The following is an 18609-nucleotide window of genomic DNA, read 5'->3' on the forward strand; positions in this document are numbered from 1 at the left end:
CAGGGCCCCCATCTAGGCAGACTCTCTATGAGAAATTGGAGAATTTGTTTTTTATTGAGCATGAGATCAAGCACCTTTTTGAAGCACCTCCATATTACTAGAAATATACTGAAGCTGATGAGACTCTGATTAAAATACAGAGACACCAATTGCCTACTGAATATTGGTGGAGAGGTTATTCAAAAGGAAATATTTGTAAAGGGATCACATTCAAGTTAGATACGAAAGCGTAATGGTGAAAAGTATCCCAGGGTCACTTGTCTATATACATTATTTCCTTGATATCCTCATTAGAAGGAAAGACTTGAGTGAGGAGATCAATAGAGGGAGGGTAGATGGGAGAGGAAGTGGTACCATCAATCATGACCAAAGCAGTAAGAGAGTTAAATGTGGATTGAACATTTTGATAAGAAATTTTAGCTGATGATAATGTCATATTTTATCCATATTAACCAACAACTAAAGGGGACTGGAGGATCCAAGGATCAGTCTAGCCACTAAAATTACCATAAACCATTGATGTTGTTTGTCAAACCTCTAGAGTAAGGAGAGGAAAACATCCTAAAATTGAGGAACCATTTAGAAGATTGGTAGAAATACTAACATAGGAGTTAGGTATGACACCGACTGAGGGCACGTTGTTGCTGGGTAATGAGGATTAATCTAGAATAAAAAGGACAGTGAATCCACTATGACCATTTTCCCATCAAAAGGAAAGAGGATGAATCAGACGACTAAACAAGTAATGGCAGTCATGGCATAAGTCAAACTATGGCACAAAAGAAGATTATAGTTGATATGTTGATCTATGACTTTGGTATCCACCATTATATTTTTCCCACACAAAGTAATGGGGTAGATAGCAAGGTACCCTTCGGGGATGAAAGTATGACCATAAAATTCTTTGAGGGAGTTCGATGGTGGTGAGATATTGGGAGAACCCAAGGAGAGCCAACAGGAAGTAGGCATTATGCAGCTCGAAGAACCTTCATCATTAGTAGTGCCGTGAATATATTTTCCCCAGACGACTAAACAAGTAATGGCAGTCATGGCATAAGTCAAACTATGGCACAAAAGAAGATTATAGTTGATATGGTGATCTATGACTTTGGTATCCACCATTATATTTTTCCCACACAAAGTAATGGGGTAGATAGCAAGGTACCCTTCGGGGATGAAAGTATGACCATAAAATTCTTTGAGGGAGTTCGATGGTGGTGAGATATTGGGAGAACCCAAGGAGAGCCAACAGGAAGTAGGCATTATGTAGCTCGAATAACCTTCATCATTGGTAGTGCCGTGAATATATTTTCCCTTTTGCATCACCTACAATTGAAATGAAATTCAATGGGATAGGTGAGGATTACTTTTTTCCATGTTGAAAATCACTAGATTAGAATCCTGAGGATAAGTTCCACCAATGGCCGAAAGCAAAGCTTTCTATTATGCTTAGAATATTTGTAATACTTCTAGGGTGGGAAATAGTAGAAGGTGCTTGGACCAATTCTTTTATGATGTTTTATTTTTAGGCATCATGTGCAGAGGTATTTTGTGTCATTCGGTGTACTATCCCTTTTGGGGCACAAATCATAGGGTCAATGATAAGCCCTCTGATATGCATATCATTAGGTGACAGGAGAAAAGAGCTTGAGGCAATGTTTGAAGTGTTAGTGACTGAATTCCCATAGTCCTTGGCTCATGTTTATAAATCAACCATTTTGAAGGTGTAAATAATTGATGATCCTTCTCCAAAATGAGGTGGATGCGAACCATGGTTTCCCCCTTGCGAAGGTTGCCATCGATTCAATACAATATGTTGTTTTTTTTTAGTAGGAAAAGGGTTATTAAGGAATGTAGGGGTCACACTAGTGTCCTCTTGCACAAGGATGTCTATGCGCTATTGAATATGAAGAAGTTAATAGGTCATATGGTCCTCACCACATATCTTTCAAGTGAACTTGAACTTTTTTTCCTTCCCTTTCTCAGATATAGCAGCAACCTTTTGATCTGGATTGTTCTAGGTTGTTTGATTCTCTTGAGAAGGAGTGATATTTTTCTTATTATTCTTGTTCTTAGTGTTGGGATTTTGTGTAGGCTGCACAAAGTTGATCGTAGTGGTTGGATGAGAAGTCGATTGGATAGTAGGAGCAGTAACGACAGTAACAAATAAATGGGTAGCTTTACCACTCAGTTGTTTTATAATAGACTAGAGGTGGCACTCGCAATACCATCAGCATCTGCATTAAGTTGCTGAGTAGATGGAGCTTGGAAATTCGAGGGAAATTAGGGAGAAAATCATAAAGTGTTCAAGATTGTGAATAGACCAAATTTAAATGTTGGGCATGAAGAATAGGTTGGTATTTTGTAACCACACCAACCATGGCAATGTCCTTGGCAATGGGGAGAAGAAGAGACATGCAGAACTAGTCTGCTAAGAGGTAATCCATAATGGGGGTCTTGAGAAGCGTCTACCTAAGTATCCATTTATGGATGAGAACAGAAATGTGGGTGGAAGTGTCTTGCTATAGGGTAGTAAGGAGTTTTGTTTCGGTTTCATAATGGATAGGAAGATAAAAGCAATTTAAAAATTCCATCACCAAGGAACCAAAAGTATTAACTAACGATCATGGTAACTCAATGTATCAGTCGGTAGCATTTCTAGTAAAGGTGTGGGGGAAGAGTCTGAGCCGAATACTATTGTTAATCATGGAGCTTGATTCACACCATACGTGGTAAGTAAATATGTGTGTAGCCCAGTCATCTCCCTATTTTATTTCAAACATTGGGATATCTACAGGAATATTATGTGGGATCAGAGCCCAAAGTAAGTTATGATTGATGGGGTCATTAGTCAACCTGTATAGATATGGGATATATAAATTTTCCAAAACAGACAAAGGTGTAGGTGCTCCCAAATTTAACCACGAAGATGCAGGATGACATGAAGGACCAAGGGTTTCCAGTAGGGTACATCATATTCACCATATAATAGTTTCCTGGGGGTGGCGGTGTGGTCATATAAGGTGGCGAGCCATATGGAATACTAGGCTAGATGACAAAAGACTAGTTGCCCCCATGATAGAAATTTCCTACTTTACTCAATTGTGGTTGAGGAGGGGATTCCAAAATAGATATAGCAGGAAAAAATTAAGGGATATTGATGGCCACATAGGCTGCAGTAGGTGTGGAAACGACACTGGAAAAGTGTCCACTGGGAGGAAACATGTTTATCGATGAAGAACCAAGTTGTCTTATAAGTATTACGAAGACAGACATGTCCCCGAAAGGTATGTGTACGTTGGAAACATTGCCCCCAAGCATTGATGCCTGGGGTTTAGATCTTAACAAAGGATTCCAACTTGATTGATTGTTGAAGGTGGTCATACTAACACACCATGGGTTGTTATCTAACTATGTTAAATAGCATGTCACTAGGAGTATGAGTTTCATTTTATGGTACTTCCATAGTTGAAAATAATAAATATGAGCGCATATTTAGGCAACATAATAGATATTTTTCCATAGCTCTTAGCTATCTTCATAAAGAGTACCTTTTAATTTGTACATGCTGGTTGAGGGGAAAGTACCCCTAGGGTCCTTTGGGTTAAGACTCTACCAGGCCGAAGATTGCTTATTCAAAGAAACACACGCACAACCATTATCTTTATTGTAAGAAAATTCTAATGTTTAGGGTACGTACCTAAGGTCCTACGTTCAAGAAGGCCTTTAGGTTCCAAACCCTTCTTGGAGTTCCCTTCTTCTCCTTTGACCTGTAAAACAAACAAATCAAAGAACACAACAATACATGGACAAATACTTATATATAAACCATCTTCATGCTATAAAGTTAGTTATAAAAATCTTTAAGTAACTACTTGCATAAGAATTCAAGACAAGAATCTCATAAGCATAAAGAAAGATTGTTTCGGGAACCAAGACATGTTTCTTTATATAAAGGCAAGTAAAGTACATATAACGAAAAGGTTTCACCTGAAACACCTTCAGCAGGCTCCAAGCAAAGCTTCCTCCTGGATTCGTTCCAGCCTCAAGCCTCCAACAAGAGCTCCTTCCAAGTCTTACTCAATGGTAATATAAAGGATGGATGATCACCAATACACATGGAAACAAGGGTTTCCTATGCAAGATGGGGGAAGTGCAGAAAGCACCAAGGACTTCAGACCTGGTCTAAGGGAAAAATCTCAGCATAATAATCTTGCTCTCTTCTCTCTCCTTGGCCTTCCCTTTGATGTCTTTTTATACCATCTCCAAAGTAGTTTTTTAGTTAGGAGTTGGTTGGGAACAGTTGGGCCACGGGCACTAACAGGTGATCAGCAGGTAAAACCCGCGATCTCCGCCCGAAAATGAGGAATTATTTATTTTTTTAAGTGTTTTAATACATACACGCGGGTTGGGTATAGACATACCCGCGTGTACACGCGTTTAACTCAGGGCAATGTCGCGTATAGGGAATAAAACACTGTTTTTTAAATTTTTGGACCAGGTCTGGAAGGAGGGGTTGCCCTAGGCCATGAGTGCAGCATCACAAACCATAAGAGTGATATTTGGAGCTATAACAGATGCCCCCTAATGTATGAGGTCAGAAGGGGAACATGATGGCCGAAATATATTATGTAAGTACATGGAAAGGAACTCTGTCGAAAAACCGAGGAGGACCTCACCAGAATTCAGCCTCCCAAGCCACCAAAAGGAGATCAAAAAGAAACACTGTCTGAGGCGGGCATACCCATGCTCAGAAAAAGTAAAGCATGTTCGCATATCAAATACAAGCGGATCCACTAAGTATACAAGTATAAACAACTGGAAGATACATAATGGATCATCTGATCATAAGGAGCAAGTACATGTCTGAATATCACATATAAGACTGTCAATGATGCTGAAAGATACAATGGATCATTGATATCAAAGACTGATCCCAAAAGGTACCAACTGAACATGATGGAATAGGATGGTACTACACTGCAAACTCAGGTGCCAGCATATAAAATGTCGCCATGACTGACTACAACATATAAGGTGGAGTGGTATCAACTAGCAGCAACAGGAGCAACTGTCAAGTGAACCAATGAATGTTGATACAACCTGAGGTCTTCACCAACCGCCGTGGTACATTTCTACGCCATGGGAATAAATGATCTGAAGTCGACCATGTGAGAAATCGTTTGATTACCGGTCATTGATGTATACCGTTAACAAACGCGAGACTACTCACCGATAATGATAATGAGCGTCAAGGTACCCAGTACAATCTAACAAGTGTGAATAGATGAGCTGAAGTCGAACACCTGTAAGAATCTATCGATCAGGAGACAATGATGGTTTCCCACTGTCGATAGCGAGGAATCTGCCACTAATGACTGCAAACCCCAAGGTACTGCCAAATGGACTCTAGATCTTTGCCCCAGAGCAATGAGTCAGAGTCGATAGGGAAAGATCCGCTAGAAGGAAGGCATTAAGGCATCCTTCATCAATCTAGCGCGAGTGTAACCCGTAGGCCAATAATGTGGAAGGAATCGGACGAAAAAGATGTAGTAACCCAACTGAAGTACGTTTCCAGCGTACAGAAGATGTGGCTAGCGCACGACAGAAACCCTCTGAACCAACCAATAATGAAAGCTGACACAGAGGCGAGGTATCCACCAATAGGGTCAAATGGAAACCAAGGTACTGCACGAATCCCAATGTGTGATAATGTATGCTGATGTCGAACACAAGGGAAATCACTCAGTCAAAGACCCATGATACTGATCGATGTTGAGCACAAGGTGACCTATCAATAATGAAAATAGGGCCAGGGTGCGGCTCTAGGCCTGTCCTCAGAGCAAGGTGTCGTCGTCGATAAGGACAAGACCCGCCAGCAAGAAGTCAATGGGGACCTTCTCAAACCGGCACGAGTAAAGGACCAATATAGCTGATCTGATGATAGACATGATACTGACAACCAGGGATGGCCGACTGAAAAATGAGTCAAGAGACACCGCAGAGAGGCCGACTCAGGCTAACTTCCCTTGAACAAAAGCACGACTCAATGTGACTATGTGGCAGCATATGGCGACTTTGTATAAGTTCGCCATGCAAGAGGCACGAACGAACCCTCCATATGATTGGAAGAGATAACCAATCGGGGGAGAACTAACTCAATAACAAGGTTATGGCATACCTAAGTCAAACTAAATCCCACCCATGCGGAGGAGACTTTGTTATGAGTGCTTTGTTCAAGGGCGACACGACTGACTCTAGCTGCCAACAATAAATGGAAATAATGTCCCTGTTCCCGCTCTTTTTTGGAATATTTAAATTTTTTTGTCTTTTTCTGTTAAGCCGGAAAAAGAATAAAAGAATGCTATGGTACAGTGGAAAGAACGAGTGTCGGTGAAACAGATGATCTAGTTCCTGGGAAAGGAACGTTCCTATGCTCAATGCAGGGAGGTGAAAACTGGTCAGTGACACTCAGAGGTATGTTCCTTCCACGGATCTGGGTATGTCAAGCTGCAGAAGTCAAAGGTATGCAAGGTTGATTTTGCAAATGCCATGGTCAAAAGTTGGCTTAAACACGAGTCCAAGTGAAGTCGGCTCTAGGCCAAAAGGTGCAAATGGTCAACATGCAATACAAAAGTACAACTCGACACACATAGGAGCCTCTAGGGTATAAGGCCAGAACGAAGCGAAGAAGTAAAGAGGAATGAGTCTTCAACGCATAAGTCATGGCGGGACTACAGGGGACTCCCGAGCCTACTCAAAATGAAGCAGCATGGGCAACAAATGTCAGTGAGGTGCTAACTACGATGCCCATGTAAAGGGATGGCTCTGCCATTGTATCATGATTTAAAAAATCGGCGAGTGAAAATGGCTTACGAACCATAACACAATGGGGTGGACCCTACGGCAGATGTATCGGTCATGTGGAGGCTAGTATGAATAATGCAACGGAAAAAATGGTGTCCCTAGCCTATATGCCAGTGAAAACATGATACCTGCCATGACGGGTCAGCGATCATGGAACCGTCTCGAACTGTCGAAAAATGTCCAAAATGTCCTGAAAAACAAACCAAACTCGGCATTCCAAGCTCCCAAGTTAAAAGTCACATGAGGTCGAACAAAATAAAATTTTGAAAAAATTTTGCATTTTCAAAACTTATAAAAGGCATTTTTGACTTACCATTATCATCATTTGACTTGGAGAGCTAAAATTGTGGAGCAAAAGGAGCAAACTTCCCTGCGACCAATTCAACCATTCAAACTTGCCGAAAACTTCCAGGTAAGCCTCAAACTTGTCTTGCAATTAATTGTGATAGTCTTTAGGAAGTTTAGTTGATGTTTCACCGTTAGACTTTTGCAAAAAATTGTTTTGTGGCGTACACGCGGGTTGGCATTACAGAACTCGCATATACGAAGGCCCTACACGCGACTGTGTACAGGTGAACCCGCGTGTGCACAGCAAACTAATTTTATACACAAAACTAACGGATGGAAATGATTTTTTATTCCAGGATGGCTTTCACATGGCGTGAAAGAGAGCACTCAGCTGTGGATAATGAAGTTATGGGCAATGATGAGGCATTAGAGGCCTTACGGGGATGCAGGTTACTAAAATTCTTCAAATTGCCAAATATGAAAGGGAACACACGTCTGCTCGAGAGGCTCATTGACTATTGGGATGTCGATGAGGAAGCATTCATCATTGATCAGATTCCACTCAGGATAGAAGTGGAAGATATATATTTTATCACGGGCCTCTCTCGAAGGGGCGAGGTAGTACATTCCCGGGGCAGAACCCGGAATAGCCTCAGTGTAGATGACTATGTACAGATTTACTGCCCTGGTCATCGAAAGGTTGGGAGTCAGATCTCTATCCCACATGTGGCGAGTTTGTCACTCAGGATAATCTTGTTCACCATAGCTCGAGTGAACGGATCATCCTCGCTACATCAGGCGTCACGGGTAACCATGAGCGTGGCAGTGGACTGTCTCACTACAATGTTTGACTGGTGTACTCCTCTTCTTGCCAACATGAAGGAACAACTCACTTCTATCAGGAGGGGACAGACCAAGAACTTTGGGTTCGGAACCATCTTGTGCACTTTCTTCTTCGAGAAGGTTCCCGCACTCCGCCCCAGGGTAGCAGTTCCCATCAGCAGTCCATGTGATCCACGCATGGGCCGGTGGGCTGACTTGATGAAACGTCTGGGGGGTGGGGAAGTCCCAAGGAATGCATTCGACGACGACTTCTTTTCCTGGTGGGAGCAGCAGATCATCACCGTAGATGACTACCCCTATGTTGGGCTTGATTTCCGAGGATATCCTGATCTAGTGTTACCACCGGACGCAGCATGGGGCGAGATTGGTAAGAATTTTTTATGATTTTATGATTTTTTTTGGATTTTTCAAATATAATGATAAATTTTGAAAAATATTTTTGGTGAGACTCAAATGACTAATATGATAATCATGTTACAGACATCGGGCCTGTACGACCAGATGGATTCCCGCGGCATGGACAGCGTGGCCGAGGAGCCGAAGAGGCGGCTGCCGATACGGAACGGACCCTCAACAACGTTCAGCGACACTTGGCAAGACTGAGCTGCCAAGTACCGATGGCCGAGATAGAGGATCTTCCTCCGGATATGCAGTGTCATGTGGTTGGCATGCCACGTGACTGGGTTCGCATCTTTCGGTGCGTGGCCAATGCCATAGTCACATATTTAAATGCTCATCCTGAGCCGCGGCGTTAGATATGCCTGACATGATTATGGGCATTTGAGTCCCAATTTTGTATATTTTGGACACACATATGTACACTCGAGGCGTTTTTATATATATATATATATATATATATATATATATATATATATATATATATATATATATAGTGTTTGACTTTTTGATGCATGATTTTATGACGATGAATGATTGATATGCCAGTCTAATGCTTGATTAGCGATAGAATCAGCTAACCAATTTTGAGATCTTGGAATGTGCAAATAATTAATGTAAATGAATGATCTTTGCAACAACCTCACCCTTAAATATTGGCGATATAATAATGGATCCCTAACGCGATAGATGTTATTTAATTGGGACACTATCAATTGAGAATCAAGATATACTACCAACGAGTCGATCCCATAAGAGATTGCCTCGGATAATAAATTGATCACAGCTGTATAGTCGGCCATATTGTTTGACGCAGGACCGATACATACGCCTCTCGATACCATCAATTGACCAGTTGGATAATAAAGTACCCAAGCTGCGGAAGCAAGATTCCGAGTGTGCTGACTAGCACCATCGGCGAACCCAAAATAGACCAAATCATCCATCAGCACCTGACACAGCAAACCAAAAAGTACTAATATCAGAAAACGCTCTACGATATATGTATAAATATATACATAAAGTACGAAGAAGTCATTACCCAGCCTAAACTAAGAAAAGTACTTCTTTAGGTAGAGCCCATTTCGGGGCTCCGCCAGCTTGTTTCCTTCAAAGTCAATTAACTCATACGCCCCTTTTTCTAAAACTCGTTTAATGATGAAAGGACCGTACCACATAGGCTTGAATTTGCCTGCCCCCAAGGCGTCCTTATCTTGGTCATAGACCAGGACAAGGTCACCTTCAGAAAAGACTCGAGGACGGACAGACTTATCATACTGAGTTTTAACCCTTTTCTTATGGGCCTCATTCATCGTGGCAGCATCTCGACGCTGCTCATCGAGATGTTCCAGGTGAACTAGGTGCTCCTCGAGACTCGAAGTCTCAGAAAGAAGCTCAACAGCCAACTTGAGAGATGGAATTTCACATTCGACCGGAAAGATAGATTCCATCCCGTAAACCAACTGAAAGGGAGTAAAACCGGTAGCCGTTTTGACGGAGGTTCGATATGCCCAAAGAGCCGAATACAACATAATGTGCCAATTGGACCTATTTTTATCGATTTTCCATTGGAGTATCGTCTTAAGAGTTTTATTAACTGCCTCGACCTGCCCATTGGCCTAAGGATAATAAGGGGACGAATGCTCCTGACGGAAACCTAATTTACGAGCCAATTCGGACATTAGTTGATTTTGGAAGTGACTGCCATGGTCAGTGACAATCTCCCTTGGGATACCGAATCTTGAGATGATCTGATTGAAAAGAAACAAAGTTTCCGTGTCACTATCGTTCTTATAAGTAGGCATGGCCTCAGCCCACTTCGTGAAGTAGTCTACAGCCACGATAATGTACTTGTGATTCGCCGCTGAAGGAGGGTTACAAGTCGTAAATTCAATGCCCCACTTAGTAAAGGGACCGACAGTGACAACGGGGAAAAGTGGATCTGGATGCGCACGCATATTGCGAGTAAAGATTTGACATGGGTGGCAGCGTTTGACTGCTTCCACACAGTCCTTAAAGAGTGAAGGCCAAAAATAGCCAGCACGTAAGATGCGTTGGGCTGTAGCAAGCCCTGATAGATGACCACCACAAGCTCCACTGTGGCAATCATTGAGCACGGACTCTGCTTCCTCTAAGGTTAAACAACGCCGGAGGATTGAGTCAACCCCGCGACGATATAATGTGTCACCAACAATAGCATAGTTCTTTGCCAGGTGACGTAATTTGCGACGTTCATCCTTGGAGAAAGTAGAGGGGCACTTCGAAGTCTGGAGATAAACAATGATATCTCCATACCAAGGGTCTTGTGCAGAGATGAGGAATATATGTTCGTCGGGTAAACTTTCCTCATAAACAATATCATCTGCACAAGGTAGTTCCGAGATAAGTTCCGCGGAAACCATGGATTTCTTAGATTTGGCAGACAAGAACTCGAGATCGAATTCTTGCAAAATGACTATCCATCTATTATATTTGCCCCCAATCACTCGCCTACTGAGGACAAACTGAAATGGATTGACTGCCGCTAAGACAAAAGTTTTACGTAGCAAAATATAATGACGGAGCCGTTGGACAACATGGACAGCTGCCAAGGCCAACTTCTCAACTGGAGAATAGCGAAGCTCAGGGCCTATCAAGCCTTGGCTCAAATAATAAATGACGTGCTCGGTGAGGGCATCGTCCTCCTGAACTAGAACCATACCAATGGTTGATTCTGCCGCAGTGAGATACAAAAGGAAGTCTCTACCATAATCCAGTGGACTCAAAAGCGGGGCAGAGACTAATGCTTTTTTCAAAGCATCAAACGACCGCTGCGCAAAGTCATCCCATATAAATGGAACTCCCTTCCGTAGTAGGCGCATGAACCCTTTAGTGATCTCGGCGTAATTTGCTATAAATCGTCTTAAGAAGTTAGCCTTCCCTTGAATACTTTGAAGTTGTCGAATTGAAGACGGGGGAGGCAACTGAATTATTGCCTCAACCTTGAAGGGATCAACCCTAATCCCTTCATTAGATACAATGAACCCTAACAGCCGACCGGACGTAACCGCGAAAACACACTTGTTGGGGTTCAACCAGATTTTATAAAAACGACATCTCTCAAAGACTAATCGAAGATGACTAGGGTGATCTGTTCTCTTTCGAGAACGAGCAGCGAGATCATCTAAGTATGCCTCGATGACATGTTTGATGTCATGGAAAGCGTATGACATGGCCCGCTGAAACGTAGCTCCAGCATTTTTAAGACCAAAAGGCATCTTTCGATATGCAAAGGTACCCCAGGGACATATGAAGGTTGTCTTATGCTGATCCTCAGGACAGATAGAGATTTGATTATAACCTGAAAAGCCATCCATGAAGGAAAAAAATTCGTTACCCGCACACTCGTCGATAATTTGATCAATAAATGGCATGGGGTAATTGTCTTTTGGACAAGCCTTATTTAAATCCCTAAAATCGATGCATACATGGATTGTTCCTTGCTTTTTATCTACGGGGACTGGATTAGAAACCCAATCTGTAAGAGGAACAGGGTATATAAAACCCACCTTTAGCAGCTTCTGGACTTCAGCTTTGATAGCTGCTACTTTCCTAGGGTTAACCGGACGAAGTCTTTGACGAACAGGTTTCGCGTTTTCATATGTCTTGATCTCATGTTGAACTATAGAAGGATCAATGCCAGGCATTTCTTCATAAGACCAAGCAAATACGTCACGATATTCCTTAAAGACGTCGGTGTAGATTTGAATTTCTTCAGGGGAACACTCAATTCCGATGAAGATATTCTCAATGATGTTAGGGTCCCTAGAGATGTTGATGGGTATTGTTTTTGAAATTACCGAAATATTACCTTCGGCGCGGGTGTGTGCTGGAGCCAAAGGGTTCGACACCATATCAACATCACTAGTACAGAGCTCGGAAAAGCTAGATTCTACTTCCTGCAAAGGAGGAAGAAAGTACGAACGATGGTGTAAGTCTTCCCAAGGTTGATCTATACCCATCATTGCTTCAAGGATTGCTTCTTCAGAAGGTAAAATTGAATGTAAGCAATCTAAGGTAGAGATAGAATCTAGGCTCCAGGCTGGGGCCACATGACCATCCAACTCTTCTTCAGAAAAAGGAGTGGAATGGTTATCTGCAGAGTCTATGATAGACTGATATCTAAGCTCAACTGCAGATATGGGAAACGCAATTCCAATTACTTGTCCTTCAACTAATGTGGTCGTAGGTGAAGGCAAGTTCCAAGGGTCAGAAAAATGATGAGTTCGGAAGAACTCTTCTCGAGGAGACTCCTTGGATGATGAAATAGAATTGATCTTTGCAAAAGGAGAGGGAAGATCAAACATACCCATCAATGAGGAATACATCCCTACTCCTAAATTCTCAATCGGAGGGCGAGGGTTATCCACCAAAGGAACAGTAGAGTCGGAGCTTGCTTGAGGATCGATTGGAGAATAGTCCAATTGATCTACCTTAAGGATTTTCCCCTCATGAGGAAAGAAAATGACACGAAACAGAGTCGATACGAGGGCTTCCATTTCGTATACCCAGTTCCTTCCTAATAGGAGATTACAGTCTAGGTTAGCATCTACGACTTCAACTTCGATATTAACGACCTTCCCTTCAACACATATAGGAAAGGCCGGGATAATCCCATGCGGCTTGTGAGAATGACCATCAAATGCAGTTAAGACGGTTGGTGAAGGAACAACCGAAGGTGAACCAATAGCCTTCCAACATGACATCGACATGACAGATGTGGAAGCTCCTTCATCGATAACAGTGCGGAAAATATTGATTTTCCGGTATGTAGACTTTATCTGAAAAGCCATGTGATGAGGGAGTCGCTTTTTGACATTTAACATGTCAAAAGTGAGCGTTAAAGAGTTAGCCGAATCAAATGCTCCAATTGCAGAGAGTAAAGCACTTCTCTGAGTCGGACACGACTGGAGAACCTCTAAAGCGGACATAGCACACGGGCTTTGAGCCAGATCCTCCACAATGGAGTAATTCTGAGCGGCCCTAGCATTAGGGTTAATTGTCACGTGTTTGGTGGACCCTTTCGGTATCCGAGGTATAGTCTCAACAGGGGGTCGCTCGATATGAAGGTCAGTACCTCCTGGAACAGTTTTATCCTTAGATGTTTCGACTTCACCATAATCACGTGGCCGAGTAGTCACATGGACATTTGAACCCATCATAAAAACATTTGATGCTTTTTCCCCTTCCTGGTTTCCCCCTGAGGAGGTCACAGGATTCGAACTCGTGCCAGCAAGAAGTTGCTGCCCTTGGGGAAATGGGTTAGTTAACACAGCTTGTGACCTAGAAGTCCCTTGCTGTCCTAACAAGCGCTGAGCGTCTTCAATCCTAGGGCAGAGATGAGTTAGATGGTCTCCTTTGCATAACTTGCAAGGAAACTTAACTTTATTTCTCGACTCACCTTTACCACCACCAGCGTTGTTGCCGGATTTATTTGCATCGGGCTTCCCATCCGAATTCTTCTTCTTACCACGTCCTTTCTTTCTCCCATCGGAACTTTGATTTCCTTTGGGGTTATCGGATTGGATGGCGTTGACTGAAGAAGTTTGGGAAGCGGGCGGATTAGACAATGTGACTTGGTTGTTAGAAGCAGTTTGCAAAGACAGCTGCTGCAATTGATTCAACAAGTTCACTGTAGATGTGTCTACTGACCCAACGATACCGTCCGCGTGCGGACCTGGCTTCGGCTTAGCTAAATCAACCTTAGATCCAGGAGCATCTGGCAAGTACTTTTGTAGGATCCCAAACTGAGAGTAGATCAATTCTAATTGCTGGGCCCTGAAAATGGCTTGCTCCTCAGAATATACCCCAGACATGGAGACATCCTTGGAGATCTCGGGTTGTAAAGACTTCAAAAACCACTCGAGACGGTATTCCGAAGGAATTTCGGCTTTAATGAGCCTCTTTCTCCGTCTCCATTCCTGAATGTGATCGAAAATGTGAGTAGCCTTATCCTGACGAAAGGTGGCCAGAAGTTCAGTTCCGGCGTCATAGCGGACAGGCAACTGAAAGTGATTTAAGAAGATGTTGGCTAAGTCGGCGAACGATGTAAAGCTGCCCCCTGGAAACTCTATATACCACTTGGCCACATTACCAGTCAAGGTGCGCTGAAAGAGTCTCAACCTAACCGAATCATCGATGAGGGAGTTGGATGAGCACCACAGATGGAATGTGGTTACGTGGTCGCCCGGGTCCTCACCACTTTTCCCTTCGAATTTTGGAATGCCCGAGGGGAGTTTGGTTGGGACCGGAGGCCAGGCCGGATTATACCTGATTGGGTCATTCGTTAACTTAGTGAGATCTGGCAAGTTTAACGTTGCTAGAAATGGAAGCCTAGGAGGGCCTATGGGATTCCACCCAGACTGGGCAGAACTCCCTAAGCTCTGAAAAAATTGTCCTGGAATTTGGGAGGCACCAGGCTGCCCGAAGTGACCAGTAGAACCAGCTGAACCAAAAGGCAAGCCTTGTGGTCCAGCAAAATTCGGAGTTTGACCAACTCCTGCCGTATAACCTCCATAACCCGCAAAGTTTCCTCCTAGATGGTAAGGAGTTAATAACCCCTGATATGGATTCCAAGCCGAAGCAAGGGGAGGAATACTTTGAAACATACTAACCGTGGAGTACAGCCTATTCCCTTGTTGGCCGCTAAACGAATTCCCAGCTCTTGAGCTACTAACCCCAGGGTTATTCCAACCTTAGAAAGGATTGCTGCTTTGTCCTATAGAAGAAAAAGGCATGGATCCTACCGTTGGGTTGGAATGTGGTATATGACCACTTCCGAAAGGAAAACCTTGGAATGAAGCCGATCCGCCCAACATGGACGTAACGGCACTTAACGGAACCGATGGAATACCCTGTGATTGGGTGCCAAAAGGGAAGAGTCCAGTACCAAAAGCATTGGTTTGGGTACTTCCACTCGTGGACGGAATGGAGGTAGATCCCACTAATGATGTGCTAGCAAAAAATCCGAACAAGGAAGCGGAGGGGATGGAAATGGTTCCTCCCCCTTGCACCGATGTAGGGGTTTGCATAGTCGTAGCACTCGTAGAAGCCATGCTTCCAGTAGTGGTCATGAATGGTAAGCGCGTAGCGTAACCTAGACTTGATGGTCTATGAGACGGAGTCCCAATGTATTGCAATACGTCTAGATGAGTAGATGGTAGTGGAGAATTTGGAGTCACTAATGACTCTGAAAGTTCTTCTACCTCTACGTTATTCTCCGCTTGAAAGCGAACTCGAGAAAGGACTGGAATGTCCCTCTCTTGCTCAGAAATGCCAGGCCTTGCTTGGCCGCTAATGTCCCCGAAAGGAGGATCAATCCCCGATGCGTCAACCGGCGTGGGATGAACCCCACCAGTAGTATTGCCTCTGCGCCTTCTAGGAGAAGGCTCTAAACTTGGTGGCGAGAGACCACGAAGTCTTCGAGACCATCTTGGAGATCGGTCAGCCACTTTGAATTTTTGTTATGATCTAACTAAAGACTGAAAAAATTAAAAGCTAGGCCAACTAGGAGCACAGAGCACACACTATAAAGTCCCTAAAGATACAGCCAGTCAAACAATCTTCCAAGTATTTCCGCTCCGGGTGATTAGGACCGGACACCAAAATACGAGAAAGTGAATCAAGGGGCCTTCCGAAGATAGTCTGGGATGATGAGGGCCCAATCCTATCAGCGAAGGTATCCGAGGAAGTTACGCTGACCTCCTAACAACAGCCTGCGCCGGTGCAAGCCCCCAAGCTTCGCAAGGGTGCCCTCCTGTAGTACTGTTGAGAGTGATACAACGTCAACCTCAGGTGCCATGGGATTCCCCTCCGCAGCCACCTGTGCAGATCCCTAGGAGAGGCAACTATGGGTACCAACTCGTCGCAGAAGCCAGGCGGAACAGTCGTGAGGTAAGTTCGGACAAGTAGGAGAGGGGGTATCTCTCTTCCCTGTCTTCACAGACCCTCGTGCTTAACTCCCAGATCCAGAGCTTTCCTGGTCTTCCTAATGCTATTGGATTTACTTTCGTTAATCAGACTCTTACGTTTGACGTTTTATGTGGCCTTGGAGAGTTAACTCTCCACTCGCCTAATCCAAGGCCCTAAAATCCTAAACTTGTTGGTGTAACTGACTAAAACAAAAAGTTCTAATGGATTTTAATTAGCGCTTGATTTTATTAGGCTGTTCTTTAAGTCACAAGGTAATGGAGATGAAACTTGTCGTGTTTTTATGGACGCAAAAGAAATTAATAAAACTTAGCTACATGCACATGCACTTTTTGTTTTCGATGAAGAGAAATTTCTATGAGGTTCAGAAGGTACTTCTAATATAAACAAATTTTACTTTTCTTTTCAGACTCCACACTCACAAAAACTAACAAAACTATATATGCCTAAAAAGAGATGCAAATCTATCCTAATGCAAGAACTATATGTGGATGCAAGATTCAAAGACTACTTTAAAAACAAAGAAGGAAAGTTGCTCACTTACCAAATTTGTCTTGCCACTAAAATGTTTATATAGAAGATGATGTGTTACCAATCATTTCGTCCAAACAATAAAAACAAGTTCTAAGATAAACACAAAGCACTTTCACTTCGCAAAAAAGGAAATCAAATGAAAAGCAAGTTCAAGAAAGCGAAACTCAAAACTTTCAAAAGATTTTCTTTCAATCAAACCAAAAAGTCTTTTTCAAAGAAGGCTCTCAAAAATACTGACACCACTGATTGGTGAATAAGCAACCAAACACTTTTGTGAATTCACACCTTTCAAATGATGAAAATCCAACAAAAATAAATGCGCTTGGAATCGCTCTTAAAAGCAGCAATGAAAGTCCAATGATCAAAAGACAAGTTTCAAGAAAATGGTAACAAACAACTTTCCGAAACGAAGGAGCAAACGGTCACAAAAATTATTTCGTTAAGCAAACAAAAGGGTCACTGAAACAAAATGAACACAAAGATTGAATCCAACCTTCCTACTCTGCCAAAACAGAGCAGTCAAGACTCTTAACCAGAAATCTTGTATGTCAAAAAACAATGACGCTTGCAATCAACGAAAACAAGACTGATACTCCTTATAACTAGAGAGAGTTCAAAACAAGATGCCCCCTGTCAAACAGAGAACTGTTATTGGAAAATGACTGCTTCAAACTGACCCAAACCACCAGACAAACATTCAGCAAAAAGAAAATTTATAAATCTTGAAAATTATATAATATACGCTCCTGCAGTGATGTGCAGAATGCGTGTACACGCGACTGTAACTGAGGAAACACGCGTATACATGGGTTCACTTAGTACAACTTGCGTATATACGCTTCTGTAATCTAGGAAAACAGCGTATCTGAAGATTTTCAAGAAAAATAAAAAATACAGACTGAAAAAACTAGAAAAGCTTATAGTTCAAGAACAGATCAGACAATCAGAGCCAACAAACAGAGGGGCTGAGCCTTGATTGGCTTGAGGACTACCCAAACTAGGAACAACAAGAGTGTTGTTCCCCAGTATGGTCGCCAATTCTGGTTGAGGGGAAAGTACCCCTAGGGTCCTTTGGGTTAAGACACTACCAGACCGAAGATTGCTTATTCAAAGAAACACACGCACAGCCATTATCTTTATTGTAAGCAAATTCTAATGTTTAGGGTACGTACCTAAGGTCCTACATTCAAGAAGGCCTTTAGGGTCCAAACCCTTCTTGGAGTTCCCTTCTTCTCCTTTGACCTGTAAAACAAACAAATCAAAGAACACAACAGTACATGGACAAATACTTATATATAAACCATCTTCATGCTATAAAGTCAGTTATAAAAATATTTAAGTAACTACTTGCATAAGAATTCAAGACAAGAATCTCATAAGCATAAAGAAAGATTGTTTCGGGAACCAAGACGTGTTTCTTTATATAAAGGCAAGTAAAGTACATATAACGAAAAGATTTCACCTGAAACACCTTCAGCAGGTTCCAAGCAAAGCTTCCTCCCGGATTCGTTCCAGCCTCAAGCCTCCAACAAGAGCTCCTTCCAAGTCTTACTCAATGGTGATATAAAGGATGGATGATCACCAATACACATGGAAACAAGGGTTTCCTATGCAAGATGGGGGAAGTGCAGAAAGCACCAAGGACTTCAGACCTGGTCTAAGGGAAAAATCTCAGCATAATAATCTTGCTCTCTTCTCTCTCCTTGGCCTTCC

Source organism: Pinus tabuliformis, chromosome 1_1 (genome assembly GCF_031772625.1).
Source record: "Pinus tabuliformis cultivar Carrire ecotype Pingquan chromosome 1_1, CPIR1, whole genome shotgun sequence".
Classification (NCBI taxonomy): Eukaryota; Viridiplantae; Streptophyta; class Pinopsida; order Pinales; family Pinaceae; genus Pinus; species Pinus tabuliformis.